This window comes from Cryptomeria japonica, chromosome 5 (assembly GCF_030272615.1).
Source record: "Cryptomeria japonica chromosome 5, Sugi_1.0, whole genome shotgun sequence".
In the NCBI taxonomy this organism is placed as follows: Eukaryota; Viridiplantae; Streptophyta; class Pinopsida; order Cupressales; family Cupressaceae; genus Cryptomeria; species Cryptomeria japonica.
In genome coordinates, this window is record NC_081409.1 from 132,613,059 (window position 1) to 132,632,503 (window position 19,445).

A 19,445-nucleotide genomic window follows, 5' to 3' on the forward strand; every position below is an offset into this window, starting at 1 on the left:
CTCTCTCTCTCTCCCTCTTCCTCTGTCCCTCTGTCCCTCTCTCTCTCTCTCCCTCTCTCTCTCCCTCTCCTCCCCTCTCTCTCTCTCCCCCTCTCTCCCTCTCCTCCTCTCTCTCTCCCTCTCTCTCTCTCTCTCCCTCTCCCTCTCTCTCTCTCTCTCTCCTCCTCTCTCTCTCTCTCTCTCTCTCTCTCTCTCTCTCTCTCTCTCTCTCTCTCTCTCTCTCTCTCTCTCTCTCCTTCTCTCCCTCTTTAAAATATGACTAATAAAATCCGATATCCAATTAAATCGGATATCAGATTTCTACCATGTGGCAGTTTACTTCATAAATGGCGACAAAGGGAAATTCTTCGGGGACCGCAAATTTTTGTACGAAAATCGGATATCAGATAATATCCAATATCCGATTTTTGTACTCAAATTTTCAAATTTCAAATTTTAACTCGGGAATGCTTTGGTATTAGGCTTGGAAGTGACAAGCCTAGAAAGTCAATTGAAAAAATGTGTTTTTCAGTATTCCTTGGTTTTCCGGACTTTACATTGGTGGCTGATGACTTTTTTTGTAGCCAAAATTGATAAAATGAAAAGGGTTTTTTAAGGACGTTCCCAGCTTTCCAACAATATAAGGCTTGTCTTATTTTGACTTTAGTAAATAATATTATTTATTTTCTAATTGAATTCTAACAACAATCCTGATTGATATACTGATTGAAGAACACTCATAACTTTGAAACGGTATAACATTTTTTGAAACCAAAACATGTGTCACATCCTATGCTTCGTCTACTATAGGGAAAAATTTAAAAAAATTAAATTTCATAAGGGTTTGACCAAGTTAAGGTGGTCAGACGTAAGAGTTTCTAAATTTCTGAAAAGATATACTAAAAAATCATAAATAATTATTTAATTCATAAAAAATTAAAAAGAAATATGTGTCACATCCGAACATGAGTATAATACTTATATTATAAATATTATAAAAAAATATTAATATTTGATTGTGATTAGGGTGGTCAGACATACGTCTACTTCTTATTTTTTTCCTGAGATTTTAGTACCACTGCATTGAAATTTGAAATTTTCATCAAATAGGATTTTTTTTTTTTTCAAAAAACAACTAGTAGCTTAGACACTAAATTCAATTTTCTATATATTCTCTTCTTACATATTTTAAAAATAATGTTCACAACTTTTTCAAATTTTCATGTCAAGTTGCATAACTCTGATTTTTCTGAAATTTCATTGCCACTTAAGGGCCTGTTTTGGCACACCATGATCCTGCACATACCCTGATATCAAATAATTCATTTGAGATAACATCAAGTGAGAAAAAAACACATCTTACCAATAGGTTTGTTGGTATGAGGATATTGAGAAGGTTGTTGGAGATTGATGATATAATTGATAAAGGATGATTACTGTCTTAATAATATTATTTTGTCATTGATGTCAAGCAATTGATTTTCTAATTCAGTATGATGTTGCCATATCTTAAAAAGTACATTTTGATGAGTATAAATATGTTGGTAAGTGACACAGAAAGTATGTGAAAATGAAGGGGAGTAATAAGTTATTCAATGGGAAATTATTACTGAGTTAGACAGTGATGAGTGTAGACACCTAAAATTGTCATGTCTAATTAAATAAATATTTTATTTATTTAATTATCTAAGCTTAATTCTTCTATTAATTAAATAAATATTTATTTATTTAATTAATTCATTTATCCTCTTCTAGCCTTATTTCTCATTTAAATAAATACATTTATTTATTTAAATTATCCTTTTTCTAAATTAAATAAATATCTTATTTATTTAATTATCCCACTTCTTCTATTAATTAAATAAATCTTTATTTATTTAATTAATTCATTAGCCTTTTCTACCCATGACACATGTCATCCATCTCTTAATTCATACACTACCTACCCCTTTCATTATTTTATTATTTCTTTTACCTACCCTCTAATCTTAGCCGACCTCCTTTTACACCTCTCAATCTTATCCCTCCATTTCTTATTGTGTCTTCTATATAAGGAGATGCTTCCCTCATTATCAAACCCTAATCATCTTTTATGCAATTGACTGCACTACGATCCTACTTGCAACCACATTCCATTCTTTTTTGAGCTTTTGTGCACATAAAATCTGAGAGCAAATATATCAAGCAAGATCAACGGAGATAGGAAGAATGGAGATCCAAACCCTATTGGACATGTGATGGTATAATCTTTGTGATTTTGTTTGATTTGCATTGTCTTAGGTAGTCTTCATATGTTATGGTGGATCTTTGTTGTTGTTAGGCTAGGGTTTTGTGGTTGAATTCATTTAGCCTTTCAATATCGTTATTATTATTATCCATTTTCACCATAAATATTTTGGCACGCCCGGTGGGACTCTTGTCCCTTTTGCATTTAACATCCTTGTTGCAGATTTTGTATTTTTGAAAGTGCAGATCTGACGTTTTTGGCAGCATTTTGATATTCTCGCGTTTGCGCACTTTCGGATCGCATTTTTGTTTTTCTAGCGCATCTGTGATTTCTGGAATCGCGTCTGTGGTACTGGCAGTATTTTATTTTGCAGGTTCCAGGAAAGCACGTTTGTGTTATTAAGTCGTGTCTGTGGTGTTTTTAGCTGCGTCTGTGTCTAGAAGTCACGTCTGCATTTTGTAGCTGCATCTGTGTCTCACAGAACTGCATCTGTGTCATGAAGTCGTGTCTATGTTGGGGGTAATCACGTCTGTGTTCACCAGTTTCAAATTTTGGGTTTACTGATTTGGTTTTGGGATTTTGCATCTAGGGTTTCAGATCTGGTTTATTTTAAGCTAACATTTTCAGATCTAGCTAACGAAATTGGTGCAGCTTGTCTTGAAAGAAAAAATCATTTGGTTGAAGGCACCTATTTTCACAAACTCTTTTGGGTTTAAAATTTACATAACTTGTGTGCTTGCAGGAAGGGTTGATTATTTCAAACAATCCAAACTACTAACAACTCTTTGTTGCAGGTCCTTGGCAAGGGTTTTTAGATTTTCATTGTGTGCCTTGTTTTCATAGACTAGCAAACACTTCAATTGGTGCACTAAAATTGAATCATTGTCTTTTGTGTCTTGAGCAATAGGCTCTTTTTGTTTAATCTTTAGAGGGCCTGTCTTCCCATGTGGTCACTAGGACTACTAGTGAGAAGAGAACAACCCAAGTGGTAGCGAAGAAAACCCACCTCTTCCAAACCACTATAAACAAATGTATTCATGGTGAAAACTATGGATAACGTGTGTTGATTAGTTCATACCAACACTATGTCTCCCCATAAACCCATTTGATCAAATTTATTTGATCAGTTGTAGGGCGTAACCCCTACCGGTTGGGAGCCTTCTGTATTTACAGAGCTGAAAGTGCCGCATGTATGGCCACACGAGCAGATGCCCTTACTAGCACCTTTTTATTTTAGAAGCCCAAATCCTTCTAGTTGTTGAGGTAGGAGGTTGGACCTCTGATAGTGGCCCACACACATACAGTTCTTAGTAGAGATACAAAGTTCACCACGAGGAGTTTTCATGGGGACTGATGCTTGGCTGACCCAAGAAGTGAGTGCCGAGGGTGGAGCCAGTGAGGTCAAGCATCTAAGTATCTGCTCTGAATAGCATAGCCTCGGGTGTAAAACCCCATGTGGGATCAACAACTATTGTCTTGGTTAGCCATAAGAATTGTGCTTGACTTATTTTAAACATTCAAGACCAAATAGCAAAACATTGTGTTTTTTGTGTCTTCAAGTGTATGCAAAACATTTTTACATCAAACAACACACTTTTCTTGGAGTCATTTTGGAGTCTAGACACTTGCAAACATTGGGTCTTCATCAACATTGTGTCCTCTTGTCATGAAAAAATAGTCAAACAGTTAGATTTGGTCACAACAAAACAACTTCACAGATTGAAAAAAAATTTGCACAAATTTTGCAGAAACGTGTTTGTGTCTGACATAATAGCATCTTTGTTGTATAACCGTGTCTGTGAAGGGCAGAAATGCATCTGTGTTCCCAGAATCAACATTACACTTTGCACAAAATCTCAGAGGCATGTCTGTGTTGAACAAAGACACGTTTGTGTCAGGAAACCGCGTCTGTGAAGTATACAGGCATGTCTGTGTTCAGAATTGAAAAACTTTTACAGTCCAGCAAACAACTACAGTCAGTTTTGGAATTCTTGAGCTTCCTAGGTCATTTCTCCAAGGTTTCATTTAGCATTCAACTTGTCTTTGGGTCTCACAAAGTCTATCATTGCTTCACATCTCACATTACATTCACAATTGTCTAAACTTGAGTCAAAAGGTCACTTGTTTGTCCTCATCATACTTTGTCAACACACTACATACAACAACACTTTTCTAAGTGGTCCCTCATCAAGGTTTCTTACCTTTGGGTCTCATTTGGTCTTACTTAGAGTCAAGGTCAACTTACCTCATCAAGAGAAACTATCCTCTCTTTGGAAGTCACACCTACTCTACTACATACATACTTGGTCTTACACTTTGGACATTGCAAGTACACCTCAGATTCATTTACATTCCATCCAACTCTTGGTCTTCCATACTTTTTCATTTTCATCTAGTCTCACACATCTTGGTCAAGACCTAGTTCATGGTTGAAACCCATCTTCAAAAATCTAGGAGAGAAACTAAAGAGGCTCAAGAGTCCGCAAACATGAGTTCTTATGAGTATGAGAATGATATCTTTTTCAATTCTGATCATACCACATTACTTGACATGGATGCCTATAGAAACATTCCAAATGTTGAGAACATGGACACTACAAACAACAATGATACACACAATGACAATATGGACAACTTTTTAGTACATTCAACAGATGTGGAAGAATCCATTATGAATCCCCATTTCAATCGATTGGTTGAGGAAATAATGAGGAGGGATAGACAATACTTCTTACAAATGATGGCACAAAGTGGAGCCAAGATACCTCATGATTTTGACATGTCTCAAATAATGGAAAATCAACCTTTGCAACAAACTCACTCCAACATGGATCAAGGAAGGCCTAATAGTGGAGGCAATAGAGGACCACATATGGTACATGAATCACCATCATCTCTATTTCAAAAACCAGAGGTCCCATACACACATGGTCAAGCATATGATACTCACCTTCGCAGACCATTATGGAGGTCTTATGTAGACAGATATGCTCAATCACATACCAATGCTAAGGATCAACCATCAAAGCAATTAGATATTCAAAGGCATGCTCAAAATTTGGACACAAGGAAACCCCATGTCAAATTTGGGGGCAACACATTAGAACATGACATGCCTCTAGAGTATGGTATACATCCACAAAATAGATATGGTGTTCCTCAACATGAATCTATACCAAGTGGTCCATATATGCAGCATCATTATAGACCTCCTCCATATGAACATGTGTATGATCAATATCATCCATATATGCAACATGCTCCTCCTCCAATTGGTGCCTCAAGCATAGGGTATGGTCCAAGAAGCCGATCTCCACCTAAGAACAATTTGGAGCAACAAATCAGGGACTTACAAAAGAAAATGGAGGACATAAATACACCGAAGCCAACATACACAATGAGAGACATATGTCCTTATCCATTTGACAAGAGCATTCCAATGCCTCCTTTTCCTACACACTTTGTGACACCTAAATTTGATAAGTATAGAGGAAAAGGGGATCCTAAAGCACACATAAGACAGTTTTTCATAGCTTGCATTGAGGTAGCAGCAGAAGAGACATATTTGATGAGATTATTCCCACAAAGCCTAGGTGATCAAGCTATGGAATGGTTCTCCCAACTTCCACCTGGTATTAAGTCTTGGGGTGACTTAGCAGAGGCATTTATTCAAAATTTCTCCTACAACATAGAGACAGACATATCAGTCACTACTTTGTGCAATACTAAGCAAAAAGAGGGAGAGTCTTTTGCATCATTTTTACAAAGATGGAGAAATCTAGCCAGCAGATGCTCTTGTGAAATTCCACAAAAACAAATGGTAGAAATGTTCACCCAGAATGTTAACAAAGACATTGGCTATGATCTAAGGAAAGCTTGTCTATCCACCTTCAAGGACGTCATTGAAAAAGGCTTAGCAATAGAGAAGGTCCTAATTGAACAAGGAGTCATTAAGATATTCAAGGAAAACAAAGATGACTTTAAAGGAAAAGACAAGCCAAGACTTTGGAATAAAAACAAGAACATAGTCAATGATGGTGTTGTTGACGCCAACATAGTGCGACCCAAATTCATCTTTTCGGGATTAAGTTCTACAAAAAATCAAGTGAATACTCAAACAACTTCCAGATCATGAAGGAAATACACTCCCTTGGGAGAACTGCTTGAGCCAGTTTTCAAGAAGCTAGTGGCAAACAAGGTAATCACAGTTCTAGATTTTCTTCCATATGAGCCAAAGGTTAAACCAAATTGGTGGAATGATGATGAGTATTGTGAATTTCATAAGAGAAAGGGTCATAAGATAGGAAATTGTCATCGACTAAAGAACATCATACAAGATCTCATTGATAGAGGTGATATTGAAATTGAGGGACACTCATCCAATCAAGAACATGAGATGTTCAAGGAACCATTCCCAAAGCATGACAAGGGAAAAGCTAAAGCCATAGATGATCAAACCAACTATACCAGAGCATCCTACAACTATGATTCAACCATCAATCACATCTCGATGGACAATTATGTCTCTACCATTATCATCAAGGACAAAACATCTGAGAATTCTACCCAGAGACCCAAGATTGTCCTAAAAGGTGTTGGATCTTCTTCCAAACCTACCTCTGAATGTCATGTTACAACCCGCCGAGGTAAAATCACTTTGCAAGGTGCTCCAACTAAAAACACTGCTTCTTCATCAACCAAACCTGAGTATGACCTTGTAGAACAGTTAGGGAAGACACCCGCACTCATCTTCATCCTTGAGCTATTACGCATATCCCCCACTCATAAAGCCATTCTTGACAAAATCTTGAGAGAAACTACCATTCCTACTGATCTGAACATGGACCAGTTTCAAGCCATGGTGCGATACCTTTCCATTCCACACTCCCTTACATTCACAAAAGCTGACGACGCCTCTGTAAGTCAGCCACATAATGCACCGCTACATGTTGAAGCCTTCATACACAAACATAGAATAAAATGAGTCCTGATAGATGGAGGAGCAAGTCTAAACATTTGCACATTGAGCACTATTATACAATTGGGATATTCTGATAAAGTTGTGAATTCTACAAATCAAATCACCATTAAGGCATATGATGATGAAGAGCGTTCATCCAAGGGCATAGTCACCTTACCTCTCAGAGTTGGGCTAGTTACAAAGGATGTGGTTTGTCAAGTCTTGGATCTAGATCTCACTTATAACATATTACTAGGATGTCCTTGGATTCATGAAATGAGGGCAATCCCATCTACATATCACCAATGCATTAAGTTTCCTCATAACGGAGTGGAAGTAACAGTTAATGGTGATCCTAATCTGTTCATATACTACAATAACCTGAAATCAAAGACTAAGACCATCATTCCTAGTAATCGTGAAGCTATTCCTTCCTCGGCATACATTGATCCTAAGTCATTAAAACCCTCGACATCAAAACAAGGTGAGCTTAAAGGCAAGTTTCAAGACAAGGGCATGGGGGAATACACTTTAAATCAGACCATGTACTTATGATAAGTCATGAGTTCCCCAAAAGAATATGGAAGACCACATCTTAACAAGCAAGTATCCATCATGATACTAAAATGGGACCCTACTACCTTTCAGAGATGGGGTGAACTGGAAGAGGAAGATTTATACAAAATGCTTTACAAAGACATTGAAGATGACACACAAGATCACATCGATCTACCATGTGAGAAATATGGCAAAGGCTTCAAAATTCTACAAAAATTTGGGTATGATGGAAAAAGCCCTCTTGGGTTATGAAAGGAAGGCATCATTGAACCTTTACAACCTGAATTGACTTTCAAAAAGGAATGCTTGAAAGGACTTGGTTTCTTAACTTCCAAGGTCCACACCTGAAGGATAGAAGAAGCCTTACAAATCAAAGCTAACAAAATTCAACAAGAGGATCGCTATTCCACAGACTCCAATGAATGGGAATGGGGTTCAGATAAATCCTCCAGTGACTACGAGCTCACCGAGACATTTAGAGAGCCAGATGAACCCATAGAAGAAGAGGAATTTTATAAAAGATTCAAAGTTGGTCGAGAAACAACCCATGGAGATTCCACACAGTCCTTGTCTCAAGGTTCTAGGTTGAAATCACATAGGATGAGAACACCTGTCCTAGAATGCACTACTAGTGAGGATAATTTGGCTTCGTTCACAATCGAGACTGATGAGGAGAGTGCCATCGATGACCTTGATAATTACCTTGACATACCCGAATATAACTGCATCTTCACTCTTAGCCCCGCTAACTACGAAGACATTAACGACCTTCCCCTTGTTCATCACCAACTCATTGACTGGGATCATGAAGGACCTGCACAGTTTGACACATTCCAAAATGATGAAGCTTTTATTGACTATTTGGGCATACGAGATGATCTTCCTCCTGGGGACCATAAAGGGGGATACACTATAGAACTCAATAGCATGGCATATTTTGGTGAGGGTGTCGGACCTTCCAATCGCAAAAATGTGAAAATAAGAACAAATCAAGGGTCTTATGGTGAAAGCCACACTATGGCACTATCTGACCCCAAAAAAGTAAAAAGAAAAGACGTATCTAAGGGCAAAAACCTCTCTGAGGCACCCGAAGATGGAAGGCTTGACATTCTCCCAGCATCATATGAGGAAAAGTCATCCATGTTGGTAGAGGAGACTATCAAAACAAACATTGGTACAGAAGAGGTTCCACACAACATATTCCTAGCTCAATGGTTGACAGAGTCAGAAAGGTCAAAATTCATAAGTTTCTTCAAAGAACAACAAATCAACTTTGCTTGGTCATACACTGATATGCCTGGATTGGATCTGGATTTGGTAATGCATCATTTGACAGTCAAACTGGGGGCAAAGTCAGTAAAACAAAAATTAAGAAAAATGCATCCACAAGTGGCATTACTAGTCAAAGCAGAACTTGAGAAATTATTGGACGTCGGATTCATATGCCCAATTGATTATCCCGAATGGATCTCCAACTTAGTGCCTATCAGTAAACTAGATCACAACATTAGAATATGCACAGATTTCAGAGACATCAACAAAGCTTGTCCAAAGGATGACTTCCCATTGCCAAATATTGACTCAATTGTTGATCTCACAGCAGGTCATGAAATGTTATCATTAATGGATGGATTCTCTAGTTATAATCAAATAAGGATCACGCCCGAGGATCAACACAAAACATCATTCACTTGTCCTTGGGGAACTTTCTGCTGGAATGTCATGCCCTTCGAGCTAAAAAATGCAGGTGCTACATATCAAAGAGCCATGACTACTATCTTTCATGATCTTATGCACATAATCGTGGAAGATTATGTCAACGACCTCTTGGGAAAATCAATAGACAGAAATACACATTTGGACATACTTTTAGTCATCTTTGATCGGTTGGAAAAATACAAAGTAAGATTAAACCCCAAGAAATGTGTCTTTGGAGTAACCTCTGGGAAGCTCCTAGGATTCATTATATCCAAAAGGGGAATCGAAGCTAATCCAGTAAAAGTCAAAGCCATCTTGGAGATGCAACCACCAAGAAATATCAGTCAACTTTGATCCTTACAAGGAAAACTCTAGTCCATCCGAAGATTCATAGCACAACTTGCAGATAAGTGTAATCCTTTTAAGCACCTGCTACATAAAAACATCAAATTCAAATGGGATGATAACTATCAACAGGCTTTCCAGACGCTCAAAGATTATCTTCTGAATCTGCTAGTTCTGATGCCACCAGTTCCAAATCAACCTCTATTACTATACATATCAGCTACTCCAACAGCACTGGGGGCACTCTTAGCACAACAAATTGCTCAGGGCAAAGAAAAAGTAGTATACTATATCAGTCGCACATTGGTGGGATATGAGCTAAACTACACACCAATTGAATGTGCATGTCTCACCGTAGTCTTTGCTTCGCAGAAATTACGACATTACATGCTCACTCATAAGACCAAGTTGGTTGCAAGGATAGACCCATTGAAATACCTTCTCAATAAAGCAACACTTACTGGGTGACTAGCCAAATGGGTAATGATCCTGAGTGAATTTGACATCGAGTATGTGGATAGAAAAGCAATAAAAGGACAAGCCATCATAGATCAATTAGCAAACACTCCCATGATAGATGATGTTCCTCTAAGTTTCGAATTTCTAGATGAATCTATTTTGACAATGTCACATGCAAAGCCATGGCAACTGTACTTTGACGGCTCATACACATAGCATGGGGTAGGAGCTGGCATCCTCTTTATAACTCCTCAAGGGGATTCTATACCAAAATCATATTGCTTATCATTTCCTTGTACTAACAATATAGCAGAATATGAGGCATTAACAACAAGATTACGAATTGCAGTTCAATGGAAGATCCAAGACCTTCGTGTTTTTGGGGACTCCCAACTTGTCATCTATCAAGCAACTGATGATTACCAAACAAAAGATGAAAAATTAATGCTTTATAAACAAATGGTGGATGACCTGAAACAACACTTCACAAAGATAGACTTTGAGCAGATATCAAGAGAGCAGAATCGTGCCGTAGATGCCATGGCTACAATTGCTTCATTGATTGATCTACCTCCAAACGAGACCTGCTATGAGTTCTTGGTGGATAACCTTTTGGTTCCTTCATATTAGATCATGCCTACTGAGATGATATGTGTTGTCGATCTCGAATCCCAATTATATGGTTCCATTTTCACATACCTTCGTGATAATACTCTACCTCCTAATCTATCAAATAACCAACATCGCACTTTCATTTGCCAATCCTCTCAATATGTCATTTTAGCTGATATCCTATACCGGTGAGGTCTAGATGGCACTCTTCTTATATGTTTAGAAAGCGACGAAGCTCAGATTGCGTTACGTGAAGTACATGAAGGGATATGTGGTCCGCATGCTAGTGGTCCTACCTTGGCCAAGAAACTCATCAGGACTGGATATTACTGGCCCAATATGGAAAAAGACTCATATCAGTTTGTCAAGAAATGTAAGCAATGCCAAATTCATGGAGACCTCATACATGCACTAGCACAAGAACTTCAACCACTTGCATCTCCTTGGCCCTTTTGTTAGTGGAGACTCGATCTCATAGGCAAGATTCACCCTCCTTCGTCCAATGGTCATAAATTCATTATCACTGCCACAGAGTATTTTACAAAATGGGTTGAAGTCGTGCCTCTCACACAAGTCATAGGAAAACAAATTGCTACATTTATCCTCAACTATATCATTTGTCGATACGGTATTCCTATTTCCATTATCACTAATAACAGGCGTCCCTTCAAAAATCAGGGTGTTCGTGAACTCTGTGACCGCTTCCATATTTCCCATCATTTCTCCACACCATATTACCCTCAAGATAATGGTCAAGCTGAGGCATCTAATAAAACAATCCTTAAAATCCTAAAGAAGACAGTCAACGATGCTGGCCGTAATTGGCATATCCAACTTAATCCTGCACTTTAGGCTTACCACACAAGTGTCCACACACCTACAGGAGCTACACCCTATTCACTGGTCTACGGCACTAAAGCCATCTTGCCTATTGAGGTCACACTACCCTCTTTACAGGTTTCTTTGCAAAATATCCTCAGTGATGAAGACTATAGGGTCTCTCGCTTACAAGAACTTGAATTACTGGATGAACGAAGACAAACTGCTTTTAATCATCTCAAAGCTTACTAACAATGAATGAGTTGCAGCTACAATCACAAGGTCAAGCCTCGCACATTTGAGGTAGGTGATTTGGTCCTAAGAAAAAATCCCAAAAATCAGCAAGACAGAGAGAAGAAGGGCAAGTTTGAACCAAATTGGCTTGGTCCTTACATCATTACAGCAACATATGGATCTGGGGCATATCAGCTTTCAACTACAGATGGTGAACCTTTGGAGGATCCTATCAACAACATGCACCTTCACAGGTTTTACACATAGCTCTTCAGAATATCCTAATTCAAAAATATTAAAAAATCAAAAAAATTCAAAAATACAAAAAAAAAATTATAAAACAAAAAAAATCGTTACTTGGTGAAAACCTAGCAAATAGGCGCCTTGTGACACAAAAAACATTGAAAAATCGAAAAAAGTAAAGAGAAAAACATTTCGTCCAATAGTGAAAACCACTTCGGTGGTGCCCTGGGCAAGTACCATGGTGAAAACTGGGTCACCAGCGCCATGTGTAGAGACATTGCTCCTCCCTCCTTCAGGATTCACTTTCATCCTTTCACTTTGCACACACTCACATCCCATCCATCCATAATAAACTTACACATTCCCATCATGGCTTGATATTGATCTACCCAAGATTGGTTAGCCATTCATAATAAACCTCCCTTTTCACCTCCCTTTCTATCCATAATAAATCAGCTCCTATCTGTGGCTAAGGCAAATCTTACATCTAGTGAGGGGTGTGGAACTAAGAACATCACATGTTTCGAGGAGTACAGTTTGTTCCAGCTTCCTTCAGTCTATCCACGCACAATCCGCAGTAAAGCAACATTTGCATCACAGATCCACAATAAAGTTTCATCTTCTCCGTAATAAAGTATCAGTTTCATGGATTCAGTCAGTTTCAGATGAGACACAACAGCAACAATGGGCTTCAACAAATCAAATTTTTCAACAGACTCAGACAACATTATGGTTCAGTGCTATCTATCTTTTCTGTAAAAGTAAACATTGTGACCACAATCAAATAAGACTTATACAAGTGAAAAGAGACACTAAACTTGAGGACTACAGTGGATGTTGGTGTCGAGTCTTGGTTTTCTTTTGATTCTATCTTTTGGTGACATGTCTTTTAGCTTTTTTGGGATGTCTCTGACTAGAGATTCTATCTCCAGGATGTCTTTGACTAGAAAGGCAAGGATGGGGTATCGTCACCTATTTGTATTTTCTGTCTGTGGATTGTCTCTTAGTAATGCTATGACTTGTCCAAGGATATGAGGACACTGTGAGTCTAGTGTGAACTGGGGCATTCATGGTTTGTGACTGTCTTATCTCCATGCAAACAGGTACAATGACTTTTTGGGTCGAACATATGCTTCGATTGTCATAACCTACTTGCCATAATAAAGCTCAATGATGATAATGCACAAGAAGCTCTTTCACTTTCATATCTTCTATCTTCCATCCCCCTTTGTTGATTGACTTCCATCATCCTTCTTCAGTCCGCGTAGCCTGCTATCACATGACTGAGTATAATGACATGCCAAAAACATTTGCATTTCATGTAGTTACACCTGCATTACCACATATAAGCATTTCATACATACATATAGATATCACAACTGCATCACATCCTGCACACAACACCTGTTAGCACAATTTACATTTGCATTATCATATTTATCTGCATTACATACATTCACATTTGCATCATGCATACACATATAAAACATAAAAGAAAAAAAAAATATTGCATTGCATCATATACATATTTGTATCCACATCATAAACATCACATAACAACATCTCATCATATAGGTACACATGCATATAGCTACCGCAAAGATGAATCATCTCATATATATAATCATAAAGTGTCATGATATAATGATGTCAATATCATAATGGCTACAAAAGCACCTACAGGTGTCTACATCATCATACAAAAATGGTACAATACTGATACATAGAGAGCCCTCTATGGCTATGATGAACTCCCTCCCTCGGAGCCGCTTGACCTCGACAAAATCTGAGCCCCTAAAGAACCCACCCTAGGATCATCCCTCCTGTCTTCTCTATTTGGTGGTGGTGGAGGACCCATAACCCCACCACTCGATGTCTGTCTCCTCCGGCTCCCTCCCGTAGCTGTCGTTGTACGTGACGATCTATGGAAGCTCCTCGCCTGCTGATCCGCTGGCACTACACCATAATAAAGATCCCACCAGTAGGCAATCTCCTCCCCTACCTGTAGGACATAAGCGTATCCTACCCCTATGTCCTCCACTACCTGTCTCCTGACCCTCAGTGCTGTCTCAGCCTTTGTATAATGTTGAATAGCCTGATCCCGCTCCTGCTCAGTATCTCTGAGCCTCCTCCTAAGCCGATCCCTCTCCCTCTCCAACTCCTAGATCTCATCTGCCTATCCCTAGCAGATCTCCCTCAGCTCTATCAGCTCATCCTCCTCTATGTCAGCCCCCTCTGCCTCTGCTTGTGGCTCCCCCTGTACGGGTGCCTGCCCCTGTACCTATGCTTGTACCTGTACTGGTGCCTGTCCTTGTATCTATCCCTGTTCCTATACTTGTACCTTTCTGGGACCCTATGCTACTGGCACCTGTAGTGGCAATCCACCGCGACCCCTCTCCACCCTCCCTCCGCAGTGCAACCCTCCTCTCTCCAACTACTCCCCTCCTTCTCCGTCGGCCTCTGCCCCCATCACCTCCACCATCATCATCATCCCCACCACCATCTCCATCTAATGGCTCTCCCGGATCCATCAGGCATGGGAATGGATGCTCTGCCCAGTATGCTGTATACTCGCCATCCATGCCGACATCCTCAATCTCTAGCCACATGTCCCAGGGTAGGCGCATCATCTCTACCAGCTATGTAATTGCATAATCATATGATAGCAGGGGCCCAAACTACGCCTGATCTCTCATAGTCCATGCATACATGCCTAAGCCCCGTGGCATCCTCTGGATCCTGCCAAACTACCTACCAACCCTATCCACTAGCTGCCTCTCCAGCACATAAGGCATCCGCCCAATCAAATACCTTCTCTGGAAGGTGTAGGGAAGCTCAACTGCATCCTCCTCCCACTGCTCGCATCCTAGGTACGGTCTCCATATGACCATGTCAATATCATCTATCACTCACCGCCAATGCTCTAACTTGCCAATCTATGGCTGCGACATGATCATGTCATATAGGTGCACAAAACTGCGTCCATGCCCCCTGCCTCTAAAGTGTATTATCCTTGTCACTGGCAGATGCTCATAAGCCCACACCTGCAATAATGTCACCCCGCAGCCCAATCCCACTGATCCGTGGTATACAAACTGATGCAGCTCACAGTAGAGGTGTGCCAGCACACATGGTCCCCAGGCATATCTGGTGTGCTGTGTCACCAGTGTCTCCAATGCTCCTCCCCAGCCTACAGCCAACCCCCGTGTCGCTCTATCTAGACACAGGAACCCACTGATCGCTCCCCCTACCACTGTTGGTAGCGCTAGCCCTGTAGCTGTCATAGTATCCCATGCCACATGTCCAGCCCTCATCTCTAGTCCTGGGTCCTGGAACACTCGTCTTAGGGCCTCATTGTCTCCATCTCAATCGTATGGGATCAGCTCCCCATCGATCGATATCTATAGGATCTTGTATACATCCTCAAGGGTGACTGTCATCTCACCCATTGGCAAATGGAAAGTACATGTCTCGGAGTGCCACCTCTCTGCCAACGAAGTCAACAGTCCCATGTTCACTCGAAACTCAGGCACATATAGAATATGTCTCAATCCCATAGTCTCGATAGCAGCTCGCTCCTTGGCTGTTAGCTTAGGTCACAACCTTTGAGTCGATGGGAATCTCTCCCGTGACTCCAGCATTGACAAATACTCCTGCAGTAAAGCAAATCAATCATGTCAGTCATAGTGGCATTCACTGTTCATCACAAAATGCTACTTTTTATCTAAATGCATATGGCTATCTATCCTAGTGACACTCACTGTTCATCACAAAGTGTTGCTTCTATCCTAGTGGTACTCCCTATTCATCACAAAGTACTATGTGTGTGACACTCACTGTTCATCACAAAGTGTTACTTACATTTGCACTCCCTATTCATAACAAAGTGCTGCTCATATTTTAGTACTCCCTATTCATCACAAATTACTATATATTGGTACTCACTGTTCATCACAAAGTGCCTTGATCTATCCTAGTCTTCCTAGAGGACCTAGTCGAGTGTATCCTCTCAGCAGCTTATCCAATCGACAGCGTATGTTCATCACAAAACTGTCGATTTGACCTAGAAGATAGAACTTCACACTTTTTAAAACACAAACACGCTTATCTGACATAAACGTGCTTGAAGACTGCACAGACACGCCTTAAAAATGCAGACGCGCCTGACCAACATAGACGTGCCTATGTTCTGCACAGATGCGCTTGGGCGACATAGACGTGCCTTCTTGACACAGACGCGCCTGACCATCACAAACGCGACCGCATTTGACATAGACGCAGTTTCAAACGCAGATGCGCCTGGTACAAACACAGACGCACCTCGTGAGCATAGACGCGCCTGGCACCAACACAGATGTGCTTAAACATTTTTGACATTTTTTGGGGACCCTATTCTGAGTGCATTTATTGCTCTACCTAGCATGCATTAATGATAATAATAAATGTGATGAAATACGAGGAGGTTTCGTGGTACTTACCGGCTCTCTTGCCTCTGCTGGCCTCTAGAATCAGTGAACGTGGTCGAATCTATGAATGAAGGCCAATGCTATTGACTACTACTGCTCTATTTTCGCTCTGCACTTTTCTCTCATGGATGTGTAGATGACAATGAGGATGTATGTTCCCCCATGGTCTATCTTATAGCCTACCCTACCCCTAGCCCTCATTTCCCGAGTCAGTATTCATTATCCCGTGACTCTGTCACTTTATCCGGTCAGTCCATTCTAGCCTTTCTTTCTTACCGAGACATTGTCTGCAATCTTTTCAGACATTTTCATCCAATCTCTCGAGGGGGCATATCATTCCCATCTTGGGGCAACTTTGTATCAGTTCATCTTATCTTCTTTGAAACAATGCGACAAGCCGCATTGTCTCAAAGAGGGGCAAAATGTAGACACCTAAAATTGTCATGTCTAATTAAATAAATATTTTATTTATTTAATTATCTAAGCTTAATTCTTCTATTAATTAAAGAAATATTTATTTATTTAATTAATTCATTTATCCTCTTCTAGCCTTATTTCTCATTTAAATAAATACATTTATTTATTTAAATTATCCTTTTTCTAAATTAAATAAATATCTTATTTATTTAATTATCCCAGTTCTTCTATTAATTAAATAAATCTTTATTTATTTAATTAATTCATTAGCCTTTTCTACCCATGACACATGTCATCCATCTCTTAATTCATACACTACCTACCCCTTTCATTATTTTATTATTTCTTTTACCTACCCTCTAATCTTAGCCGACCTCCTTTTACACCTCTCAATCTTATCCCTCCATTTCTTATTGTGTCTTCTATATAAGGATATGCTTCCCTCATTATCAAACCCTAATCATCTTTTATGCAATTGACTGCACTACGATCCTACTTGCAACCACATTTCGTTCTTTGTTGAGCTCTTGTGCACATAAAATCTGAGAGCAAATATATCAAGCAAGATCAATGGAGATAGGAAGAATGGAGATCCAAACCCTATTGGACATGTGATGGTATAATCTTTGTGATTTCATTTGATTTGCATTGTCTTAGGTAATCTTCATATGTTATGGTGGATCTTTGTTATTGTTAGGCTAGGGTTTTGTGGTTGAATTCATTTAGCCTTTCAATATCGTTATTATTTGTAGCGTCCTAAAATTGCGACACTTGCAATTTCGACTGTATTTCGGTCTTCACGATGGCGACGCAACACGCAACCTGAATGGAGACCCCAAAACTTGCTCACGACACTGAAAACTGCATTTTTCAAGCACCCTGGCCTGAACCTCCTTGCACCCCGCTGTCCCGGAGGTGGGACCAAAGCGCCCAGCGCCCTGGTCCCTCAGGACCAGGGTGCCCAGCGCCCTGGTCCTCCAGGACCAGGGCGCCCAGCGCCCTGGTCCCTGGGTCCTATTTTGGGCCCGGTTTCCTAAGTGATATCGGGTCTTTTTTATTGCAATTTGGAAATATACTTCCCTGGTCGGCCTAAGGTCGGGAAAATCAGTCTATCGGCCCTAATTGACAAGTATATAAATTACATTTTTCTCTCTCATTTGGGATAGAAGAGATACATGACGGAAAAAGCGTGGAAACTATACTCAAGCATTCAAGCATTCAAGCAATTGATCATTCCAAGTCTCCATTCAAGGCTAAGTGTTGCATTCAAGTCAAGGATTCAACCATTGAAGAGGAGATCACTTATTACATGCTACATACTACAACATACAACATCTAAACCTTTGCACATAAGGATACAAACATCCTTAGAACAAGGTATTAGTACTTGTTTTACATTACAGTCATTTACATTTACAGCACTTGCTCATTTCTTGGTTAATTCCAAAACCGGGGTTTGACCTAAAGGCAAACCCCTAATCCCTAACCCCCCAATCGTCTTCGCTTTTCTGTGTGTAGGTTGTAGGTACGCGGCTGAGATTGAAGATTTGGAATCCTTGTGTAGAGACGAACCGATCCCACTTCGTTTCGCGGATTTTTCGGAGGACCGTGGCGCCGGGCGCCCTCGTCCCGACAACTTTTTCTCAAATTTGCAGGACAGCGCCGTATCGACATTCTACTGCTAATTCTAGGTCCGCAGCTTCATCCTATAACCTAAACTCAGTTTATAAGCGAATCTTTATGACTTTCTATGCATCCTTAGCTTAATTTCCTTAATCAACATTCTTTACAAAAGAGGGTAGCTTTGCTTTCCAAACCCTTGAAATTCATTTAGCATCCAATCTTACATCGTGTGGGATTGAATCTTATGAGTTTCAACCCCTCTTTTGAATGTAAAGTCTTCCCCCTAAGTGAAAACCCATCGAATCCTAGCGAACCTCCCTTCTCTCTCCTCGGAGTTAGAAGAGGGGAGACCAACTAGGGTTCGACCGCGATTTTCCGCTTTACATTTTGGTGAACCTGACGTGAACATCCTTTCTGATTTTTCATGCTTAGATCTGAAAATTTATTCCTTGGTTACATTTCCATGTTTGATCTTTTGCAAAATTTTAGAGGTGATTGCATAAAAACCCTAAATTTTCTTTTTGAACATTGAACTTGCGAAATGCTTAATTGTTAATGCTTGCTTCAGATCTGCTTTTCTATTACAAATTTTCAATTCATATTTATGCTTCAATTTTGAAAATTAAGTGGTTAAAAGTCAAAACCCTAATTTTTGAAACCCTCTTAATTCAACCTTTGTTTGACAATTTGACCGAACAAAACATCTCCAAATCAGCTGTAACTTTGGATTCTGTAATAAAATCACAATATCTTTCATCCCTGAAAATTTGGAAAAAAGTTGCGAGGACCGTGTTGCACTCCGAGC